The 8,986-nt window shown below is 44.2% G+C and overlaps 1 pseudogene; it reads right to left on the bottom strand.

Moving 5' to 3' along the window:
• Positions 1–347: 347 nt before the first annotated feature.
• LOC141146065 (NXPE family member 4-like) overlaps positions 348–8,986 on the bottom strand; it is a 244,817-nt pseudogene continuing 236,178 nt past the window's right edge.

The raw sequence follows: 8,986 nt of genomic DNA, 5'->3' as shown, positions 1-8,986 counted from the left end.
CTATTTTTAGATTTCCGAATATTCTGAAAAATTTAGAAATTTGGACACTTCCGAATTGCACATGTCTATTACTTATTTCATTTGCACAGGTTTGGATCATTGAAGTAAATAGTCACATTATTCATAGGAAATCAGCCCAAATGTGTATTTCCTAAGGAAATCCTGTTCCCTATGGATGGAGAAATGATAATTTCAGGGCTGCAAGCTCCTGGACAAGACTCAATGTGCACACCAACTGAATAGAATTTTCAAATGCATTTTTGGTTCTCAATTCTTTTTATTCAAAACGACTTTACAGATGAAAATACACATAACTGATCATCACATATTGTATTTTGTATAGTTGCCTAACAAATATAGGTCATCAGCATTTGAACTTCATTTCTAATTACCGTTTCTGCAGGGTGGATTGCATTTGAGTCAAATGCATTGGTCATATCCCATCTATTGACAAAACCTACATTTAGATCAGTGAAAATGATTTCCATTATGGAATAATGAATAGAAGCATGAAAATCGCTCATGGTTTCAAAGTTTTCTTTCATTTCACTTGTATTCTCAGTCTTAATGATAACTTTGGTTTGTGGACTTCTAAGAAAGAGGCGTTCAATAGCACCTCGTATATTAAGCAGCCGTCTAATAAAGTGATAAATAGGATATGCTCTAAAATGTACCCCTATATTTAGTACAATCACAGTACGCTGATCACCTCTAATTAGGTCAATTTCTCGAGAAATAGTACGCTCCTCCTTCTAGGACTGATATGAGGTAGTGATGAATGGATAGGTGTGCCTTTTCCAGGTTATCTTCATATTCCTTTTCAGGTCCAAATGGAAAATCTGATGTGCCCAATTGTCTTCATAAAGGTGGAATTGTGTCAATGCTGAGGAAAGAAAATCATTTAAATTGAGGGCATGCACATAATTAAGTTACCTTTGTACTATATCAATAAGTATGTCTACACACCATAAGTATCTACAGGCATTAGCAGCGCTAAACTCTTGTATCAATCACAGAAAGATATTGATCTTAAAGTGGAGTTCCACCCAAAAGTGGAATTTCCACTCATCAGATTCCTCCCCCCCTCCGGTGTCACAGTTGGCACCTTTCAGGGGGGAGAGGGGTGCAGATACCTGTATATTACAGGTATCTGTACCCACTTCCGGCGTAGATAGCCGCAGAATCTGCGGTTATTTACGCCACATCCTGTTCCCCCCCCCCGCTGTCTGCTGGGAAACACACGGGTCCCAGAGACAGCAGGGACCAGCCGTATTGCGCTGCGCGACTCGCGCATGCGCAGTAGGGAACCGGGAAGTGAAGCCGCACGGCTTCACTTCCTGATTCCCTTCCCGAAGATGGAGGCGGCAGCACCCGAGGACCGAGAGACGGTTCGGCCTCGGGTGCCGACATCGCGGGCGCCCTGGACAGGTAAGTGTCCATGTTTTAAAAGTCAGCAGCTGCAGTATTTGTAGCTGCTGACTTTAAAAAAAAAAATTTCGGCGCTTTAAACACATAACAATAAATGAAAAACCAGCACAATGTCCTTATTATAAACAAAAATAGAGAAGTCTCTGTAGAGTAATCAGCTGCAACAAAATAACCAACAGTGCATAGCGGAGAGTTGAAAAATAGTAATTATAATTATAATTAATTCCTCAGAATCTTCATCCCTTCACCAAACCACGTGGGACACCGCTCCCTTAAGATTTACCTCTTTAGCTTCTAATGTAATTCCACCAGTATTAGCTCTCGATGTCCGTGGGGATACCCGCGATCGTCTCACGGATAGGAAGAACGGGGAAATGCTAATGTAAACAAGCATTTCCCCATTCTGCCTAGTGACAGGACACTGATCACCGCTCCCTGTAATCGGGAGCGGTGATCAGTGCCGCGTCACACATAGCCCATCCCCCCCACAGTTATGCCCCGTACACACGGTCGGACTTTGTTCGGATATTCCGACAACAAAATCCTAGGATTTTTTCCGACGGATGTTGGCTCAAACTTGTTTTGCATACACACGGTCACACAAAGTTGTCGGAAAATCCGATCGTTCTGAACGTGGTGACATAAAACACGTACGTCGGGACTATAAACGGGGCAGTGGCCAATAGCTTTCATCTCTTTATTTATTCTGAGCATGCGTGGCACTTTGTCCGTCGGATTTGTGTACACACGATCGGAATTTCCGACAACGGATTTTGTTGTCGGAAAATTTTATAGCCTGCTCTCAAACTTTGTGTGTCGGAAAATCCGATGGAAAATGTGTGATGGAGCCTACACACGGTCGGAATTTCCGACAACAAGGTCTTATCACACATTTTCCGTCGGAAAATCCGACCGTGTGTACGGGGCATTAGAATCACTCCCTAGGACACACTTAACCACTGCAGCGCCCCCTCCTGGTTAGCCCCTTCACTGCCAGTCACATTTACACAGTAATCAGTGCATTTTTAATCGCACTGATCGCTGTATAAATGTGAATGGTCACAAAATAACGCCAAAAGTGTCCGATGTGTCTGACATAATGTCGCAGTCATGATAAAAATTGCTGATCGCTGCCATTACTAGTAAAAAAAAATGTATTCATAAAAATGCCATAAATCTATCCCCTATTTTGTAGACGCTAGAACTTTTGCGCAAACCAATCAATCAATCAATATACGCTTATTGCGATTTTTTTTTTACCAAAAATATGTAGAAGAATACAGAAAACTGAGGAAAAAAACAGTTTTTTATATATTTTTGGGTGATAATTATTATAACTAAAAGTAAAAAATAATGCGTTTTTTTTCAAAATTGTCGCTCTTTTTTTGTTTATAGCGCAAAATATAAAAAACGCAGAGGTGATCAAATACCACCAAAAGAAAGCTCTATTTGTGGGGAAAAACAGGACATCAATTTTGTTTGGAAGCCACATCGCACGACCGCGCAATTGTCCATTAAAGCGACGCAGTGCTGAATCGCAAAAAGTGCTCTGTTCTTTGGCCAGCCAAATGCTCCGGGGGGCTGAAGGGGTTAAGGCTTATTTTCACCTGATTTCTGGTGAGTGTAAAATCTTAAGGGAGCGGTGTCCCATGTGGTGTGGTGAAGGGATGAAGATTCTGAGCAATCAATTATAATTATAATTTTTCAACACTCCCCCACACACCGTTGGTTATTTTGTTGCAGCTGATTACTCTACAGAGATTTCTCTATCCTTGTTTATAACAAGGACATTGTGCTGGTTTTTCATTTATTGTTATGTGTTAAAGCCCAGGTTCACACTGAGCTGCGTGAATGAAGCCGTGCGAGTTCAGCTGATTTCAGCTGCAATTTCAGAGACATTTGTGCAGATGTCAATGTAAATCGCAGCACGAAATCGCAAAAAGTAGTACAGAAACTACTTTTTTAAAATCAATGCAGCGCCGCAGATGCATTGTCGCACCAATTAGGATGGTGCCGATTTGACATGCGATTTGACATGTCAAATCGCATGTCAAAACTTACCAGTGTGAACCAGGGCTAAGATCAATATCTTTCTGGGATTGATACAAGAGTTTAGGGCTGCTAATGCCTGTATCTCCTTATGGTGTGTAGACATACTAATTATTTACTGATTCATTTAATAGCAGCAGCGGAAGGGTCTGTGACCTGTTTATTTTAACAGATTCATGAGCGCTGAGGGAAAGTGAATGGTTGCTGTTAGTGATTACTTACTTTTATTGTTTTAGACTTTGTACTATATTACCAAAAGTATTGGGACGCCTGCTTTTACACTTCCATGAACTTTAATGGCATCCCAGTCTAATGCCCCGTACACACGGTCGGATTTTCCAACGGAAAATGTGTGATAGGACCTTGTTGTCGGAAATTCCGACCGTGTGTAGGCTCCATCACACATTTTCCATCGGATTTTCCGACACACAAAGTTTGAGAGCAGGCTATAAAATTTTCCGACAACAAAATCCGTTGCCAGAATTTCCGATCATGTGTACACAAATCCGACGCACAAGGTGCCACGCATGCTCAGAATAAATAAAGAGATGAAAGCTATTGGCTACTGCCCCGTTTATAGTCCCAACGTACGTGTTTTACGTCACCACGTTCAGAATGATCAGATTTTCCGACAATTTTGTGTGACCGTGTGTATGCAAGACAAGTTTGAGCCAACATCCGTCGGAAAAAATCCTAGGATTTTGTTGTCGGAATGTCCGATCAATGTCCGACCGTGTGTACAGGGCATTAGTCTGTAGGGTTCAATATTGAGTTGGCCCACCCTTAGCTATAACAGCTCCAACTCTTCTGGGAAGGCTGTCAACAAGGTTTAGGAGTGTGTCTATGGGAATGTTTGATCATTCTTCCAGAAGAGCATTTGTGAGGTCAGGCACTGATGTTGGAAAGAAGGCCTGGCTCGCAGTCTCCTTTCTAATTCATCCCAAAGGTGTTCTGTCGGGTTGAGGTCAGGAGCCAGCCAGTCAAGTTCCTTCACCCCAAACTCGCTCATCCATGTCTTTATGGACTTTGCTTTGTGCACTGGCCCAAATCATTTAACCCTTTGGGTCTGGTGTGGATTTTAAAGGGGAACCTCACACTATAAAAAAAATGCCTGGGGTCCCCTAGGATGTCCATACCAGATCTTTTGGGTCTGATTTGAATTTCAAGGGGGACACCATGCAAACACACCCAAAATGCAGGACCCCCCCGTAAAAATCCAAACCAGACCCTTAATATAAGCATGCAGCATGGCTGGCCAGTAAAGGGGGGGGGGCGAGCAGGCATCCCTCCTCCTGATCCATACCAGCCCATATGCTTTCAACATGGGAGGGTGCCTTGCCAGGGGGAACCACCTAAAAAAAACGTGGTACCTATTTTGATGAGGACAAAGTCCAGGGTTGTGGGAGTCTGAGGGCTGGGGGCTTATTGGATTCACCCAGATACCACCCCCCAATGTGAATGAGTATGGGGTACATAGCACCCCAATCATTTAGAAAAAAAAAATTGTAGCCTAGAAATTAAGTCACCGGCATAAGTCTTTTTAAATAAATTAAATTCCCCCGAATATTTCCTTGTTGTAAATCCAACATCAAGCATGATGCCAAATTATATTCAAAAGTGGTGACGTGCTCCCAAATGCTAATGTGCTAGTATCCCTTTAAATCTGTTTGCATAGCAATTTTCAAACTCAGCATATCATATCAAACCATTTATAACATTAACAAAACAAAACAAACAATGCATCATTACATAAAGTGTCCTTTGGTATGAATTTGCTTGCATATGCTCAATCTTTCATAAAAAACAGGCTTGTGTTCACATATCCAAATGACTGCTTCCTTAATTAGTGTTCACCACTATGTGCTCCAGTCATCCACATGTATTAGTGATAATCCCCTCATTCGATGTGCCCTCACCTGGGGGATAAGACCAACCAGTGGCAGCCCGCCCATTAGGGGCGCACAGGGGCGCCGCTCCCCCTACCAATGCGTCCAGCCCCCTGATCTGCATGCAGGGCGCCAGACATATGGATTCCAATGGGGGATTTTTTTTTAAGCATGCGATTAGAGCCAGAGGCTCTAAAAGGCTTCACAAAAGGGTGGGCTCAGGGCTCAGAGCACTGCGCTCTGAGCCCACCCAGCTGTGTGAAAATAGCGAATGAATATTTGCTATTGTCACACTTATTCTTCTCCCAGCCAATCAGGAAGTGGGTTGTGAGACTTATTACTTACGCACGGCCGGAGGAGAAGCAGGGGAAGACCGACTGACCCACCAGCCACCACTGTGACTTCAGGGGGGTGTTTCCCTTGTTCCCCGCACTCTCGGAATTAATGTCTGTCTCCCGGGAGGGTGGCCTTGTCTCCCGCCGAGGGGTCGGGTCTTGTTGGTTTGCGCCCCCCCCCCCCGAATGAGCAACAGCCACAATGCAGACGGACTACTTGTAAAGTTGGAGCTGTAGTAGCGAGTAAGTGCCAATGCCTCCACTGTAGTGCTGGATCCTGTCTCATGCAGAGTGACTCCACCTCTTATCCCAGCTAACCTCCCTAGCAGTATTCCCAAGTGTAGCTCGGGGTGAATTTTCAGTACCAAAAGCGGTAAACCCGAGCCACAATTGCAGGATCCAGGAAAAGTTACTTACCTTATCCCCAGGATCCTGCGATGTCTCCCTGCTGTGTGTGCGAGCCATGTCTTTGCTCGATTCATCACAATGCCGAGTTCCGTTCCCTGCGAGCGTTACAACGCACAGGGGAGGGAGCCCGGCGCCAAATTCAAAAAGTTAAAAACACAATACACATACAGTACACTGTAATCTGTGAGATTACATAACTGTATCAAATTATTTCACATTCCTTTTGTCCCTAGTGGTTTGTCCAGTGCCCTGCATGCAGTTTTAAAAACTGTTCTTTCTGCCTGGAAACTGGAGATTGTCCATAGCAACCAAAAAGTGTCCCTTTACATCAAAAGTGGTTTTAGACCAGCTAGAAAACAGCGATAATAAATTAGAATCACTTGCAGAATTGAACGATAGTGATTTGTGGGGAAATCCGTCATTAAACACTGTAATGATAGCGACAATTCTGCAACTGAGCAAATTTCAGATTTTTGATTTGATTACATTATTGAATATTTTTTATTATTATTATTTGTTATAATTATTTATTATATTATAATTTATGATTTCGTGTGTCAAAATTTATCATGCCCAGGATGTCTACTAGACTCTTGTTTGGACAGATTTAGGTTTGTTATTGCGAAGAATTACAGGCCTACAATATAAAATGCCAAATTTCCATGCAAAACATTGTACCGCTTTGAGCTTTAAAGATCTGACATAATCATACCGCCAGGGAGGCTAGTGGTCTCCAGAGTGGTGCCAGCAGCAGGAAAAAATAGATCTTCAGGTCAGTGTGACGCAGATGTTGGAGAGAAGGCCTGGCTCGCAGTCTCCACTCTAATTCATCCCAAAGGTGTTCTATCAGGTTTAGGTCAGGACTCTGTGCAGGCCAGTCAGGTTTCTCCACCCCAAACTCACTCATCTATGTCTTTATGGACCTTGTTTGTGTACTGCTGCGCAGTCATGTTGGAACAGGAAGGGCCAACCCCAAACTGTTCCCACAAAGTTGGGAGCATGAAATTTTTTTTTTGGTAATATAGTGTGCGTGCGTGTGTGTGTGTGTGTATATATTGCATGGGTACTCATTGATTGCACTCTGCTAGTGCAGCCTCTGCAGCGTGGCCAATGTTCAATTGCAGCACGGATCAGGTGGTTGACGGCAGTGGCATCTCCAGCTTTCATATTTAGGGGGGGCACATGGGGGGACAGGGACAAAAGAAGGAGGGGCAACTATAAAAATTATATATACAGTGGGGACAGAAAGTATTCAGACCCCCTTAAATATTTCCCTCTTTGTTATATTGCAGCCATTTACTAAAAAAAAAAGTTCATTTTTTTCCTCATTAATGTACACACAGCACCCCATATTGACAGAAAGAATTGTTGACATTTTTTCAGATTTATTAAAAAAGAAAAACTGAAATATCACATGGTCCTAAGTATTCAGACCCTTTGCTCAGTATTTAGTAGAAGCACCCTTTTGATCTAATACAGCCATGAGTCTTTTTGGGAAAAGTGTAACAAGTTTTTCACACCTGGATTTGGGGATCCTCTGCCATTCCTCCTTGCAGATCCTCTCCAGTTCTGTCAGGTTGGATGGTAAACGTTGGTGGACAGCCATTTTTAGGTCTCTCCAGAGATGCTCAATTGGGTTTAAGCCAGGGCTCTGGCTGGGCCATTCAAGAACAGTCAAGGAGTTGTTGTGAAGCCACTCCTTCGTTATTTTAGCTGTGTGCTTAGGGTCATTGTCTTGTTGGAAGGTAAACCTTCGGCCCAGTCAGAGGTCCTAAGCACTCTGGAGAAGGTTTTCGTCCAGGATATCCCTGTACTTGGCCGCATTCATCTTTCCCTCGATTGCAACCAGTCGTCCTGTCCCTGCAGCTGAAAAACACCCCCACAGCATGATGCTGCCACCACCATGCTTCACTGTTGGGACTGTATTGAACAGGTGATGAGTAGGGATGAGCCGAACACCCCCCCCAGTTCGGTTTGCACCAGAACCTGCGAACGGACCGAAAGTTCACGCGAACTTTAGAACCCCATTAAAAGTCTATGGGACTCCAACGATCAAAATCAAAAGTGCTAATTTTAAAGGCTAACATGCAAGTTATTGTCCTAAAAAGGGTTTGGGGACCGGGTCCTGCCCCAGGGGACATGTATCAATGCAAAGAAAAATTTAAAAAATGGCAATTTTTTTAAGCATCATTAAAATCCCTGTTCATTATTCCACGCAGCGTGTGCTCCAACAGGTGGACAAGAGGGACAGTGTCAATAATGCATGCATTGTCACTGCTCACCATCCTCGTGGCCTCCTCAAATGGTGACAGGACAGTGCATGCATCCTTGATCATAGCCCACTGGCGTGGGGAAAAAAAAACAAGGTCCCCTGACCCTGTCCTGGTGCCATAGTCGCATAGGTACTCATTGATGGCCCTCTGCTGCGTGTGCAGCCGCTGCAGCATGGCCAACATTGAGTTCCACCTGGTGGGCATGTCACAGATTAGGCAGTTCTCGGGGAGGTTGAATTCTTTTTGGAGGTCAGCCAGCTGAGCACTGGCATTATATGACCTGCGGAAATGCACACAGACTTTCCTGGCCTGCCTCAGGACATCCTGTAAGCCCGGGTACCTGCCCAAGAACCGCTGCACCACCAAGTTAAGGACCTGAGCCAAACAGGGCACATGGGTCAGTTGTCCCTGTCAGAGGGTGGAGAGGAGGTTGGTGCCATTGTCGCAAACCACCATACCTGGCTGAAGCTGGTGTGGCATCAACCACCTCTGAACCTGCCCCTGCAGAGCTGACAGAATCTCTGCCCTAGTGTGGCTCCTGTCCCCCAAGCACCCCAGCTCAAGCACCGCAGCTCAAGCACCGCATGGCATCTTTTTGCCTTCATGC

This window comes from Aquarana catesbeiana, linkage group LG05 (genome assembly GCF_042186555.1).
Source record: "Aquarana catesbeiana isolate 2022-GZ linkage group LG05, ASM4218655v1, whole genome shotgun sequence".
In the NCBI taxonomy this organism is placed as follows: Eukaryota; Metazoa; Chordata; class Amphibia; order Anura; family Ranidae; genus Aquarana; species Aquarana catesbeiana.
The sequence above is the reverse complement of the archived record's forward strand: the minus strand, read 5'-3'. Positions and strand labels throughout refer to the sequence as shown.